This window comes from Octopus bimaculoides, chromosome 19, assembly GCF_001194135.2.
Source record: "Octopus bimaculoides isolate UCB-OBI-ISO-001 chromosome 19, ASM119413v2, whole genome shotgun sequence".
Taxonomy (NCBI): Eukaryota; Metazoa; Mollusca; class Cephalopoda; order Octopoda; family Octopodidae; genus Octopus; species Octopus bimaculoides.
In genome coordinates, this window is record NC_068999.1 from 42,844,589 (window position 1) to 42,846,970 (window position 2,382).

Below are 2,382 nucleotides of genomic sequence, written 5' to 3' on the forward strand. Positions count from 1 at the left end.
ATATATATATATATATATATATATATACACATACATACAGCCATGCACGCATACACACCCACGTTTATATGCACTATACACGCATACATATACACGTCCACACACACACATAATCTCCTGTACGCTTCGCAGGTTTCTCTGTGAGAAGCAGAAATTTAGATTTTATTTAGTATATAAGAAGAGAGAAAAAAATAACAGCATCAATGTGATTGTGATGGAGAGACTAATCGCGACAATGAATGATAGCGAGGGAGAGACAGACAGACAGAGGGAGGGAGAGAGAGAAGGCGACTGACAGGGCTACAGAGAGAGAGAGAGATGGGCCAAATAGAAAGAAAAAGGGAGAAATAGATTAAACGAAATGACGTTGTATAAAGAATGAAAGAGGGAGAGGGAGAGAGACAAAGAGGGAGAGAACATCAGGGAGAGGAAGAGGGAAACAGACTCATAGGGAGGGGAGAAAATAGAAAAAAGATGGAGAAATAGAAATATCTAAGAAAGAAAGAAAGGCAAAGAGAGAGAGAAAGAGGGAGAGAGAGGGAGAGAGAGTGAGTGAGAGAGAGAGAGAGAGAAAGAGAGAGAGAGATGTTATTTAAGGTAAAAAAATCTTGTAAAAAATCATACACGAGGAAAATTGAGTCTAAAACCGTAGAATGCGGACTGAAATAAGCAAAGGAAGAATGATTTGCCTTGTCTATGGTAATATTTTGGTAGCATGGCTAGACTCAGTTCCCAGCAAAAGCTCAATCCATTTGCTTACACTTAGAGTACAGGTTTAAGATTTTCGGTTCTAGGTAGCTAAGATCTTTGTGGTTTTTGTCACTGTTTGCAATTTTCTTCCAATTGTTTTCAAATTTGGTATATCGATTAAGTTTTGTATGCTAATTATGTAAAGGAAAATCATTTTCCCTATAGATCCATAGTTAAAAAGTTATTAGCCTTTAATTGAAAAATTTGGGTATTTTAGCCAACCAGAAGCAAATATTTTATACACCAACGTGGCCAAGAACTCTGTTTCCATTGTAACCAAAGCAAAGAAGCACCACTTGTTTCATAGCTGATTGTGAAGAACTCTGTTTCCATAGTAACCAAAGATGCTGCGCATGCGCATAGGGAAGAGAAGGAGATACGAGAAAGATAATTTATTTTATAAAATGCAAGAGTGTATTGCAAACATTCGTTCTCGAATTTTTTAAATTAATAAATGTCTGTTTTAAACAATTTTTGACTATATTTCTAGCAACTCCTGTTGGTTTGTTTGTTCGTAGCTTTTAAATATTTAATTTGCTCGCGTAGCTAGTTTAATGTTTTGACATGCCAATGCCCCCCACCCATGATAGAATATGCTGCCCCCGAGAAGATGAAAGGCAAAGTCGTCCCCGGCGGAATTTCAACTCAGAACGTAGTGAGGGGTGAAATGTTGCTTAGCATTTTGTCCGGCATAATAACGTTTCTGCCAGCTCACCGCCTTTTTTCCTTGAAAATATATTGAGTATACATATTCCTAACGACGTCTTCATTATTCTGAATCATACAAGCACGGTTCCCTTCAGATCTTGAAACCACTTTGAGTCAAAATTTCAGAATCAAAAAATGCAACCTAGAGAAGAGTAAGGATTCCGAAAGCTGTTGGCAGGTTCGATCGATCAAAATCTAAAAAATAAATAAATAAATGAATAATACCGATGAAATCGATAATTCGGAATATTCTATTTATTATTCCATTGACGAAATAACCAACGATGATGCAATCTTCCCAGATGATCTTAAATATGAAAATTTGTTGTTAATCCAATAATATTCCGATTATCTGGAGCAATAAATAAGCTTAATCTAAGGATCTGTTTCACGAATTCATTTGTCGATTGCGCAATGCAAATTGCGCTGGTTTGGCCAGAGAAATAGATCCGTGCCTATCGAAAATATGTAACCCCCATATATAAGAACATTCATTCTCTCTCGCTTACGCTGTTTCTTTCTGACTCTTCTTAGATCACATTCTTTCTCTCTCTCTCTCTCCCTTATAAACACACACACATACACACACACACACACACACACACACACATATATACGAGGGGGTGCTGAAAAGTTCCTGTTTATATATATATATGTGTGTGTGTGTGTGTGTGTGTGTGCGTGCGTGTGTGTGCGTGTGCGTGTGTGTGAGTGTGTGCGTGCGTGTGTGTGCGTGTGCGTGTGTGTGTGTGTGTGTGTGTGTAAATGCGCGTGTCATTCTATTTTGTATGTGTTTTTCTAAACAAACACATACAAACGCATATACACTTATTATTATTATTATTATTATTATTATTATTATTATTATTATTATTATTATTATTCCTCATTACTTTTACTACTGCTGTTGCTCTTACTACTACT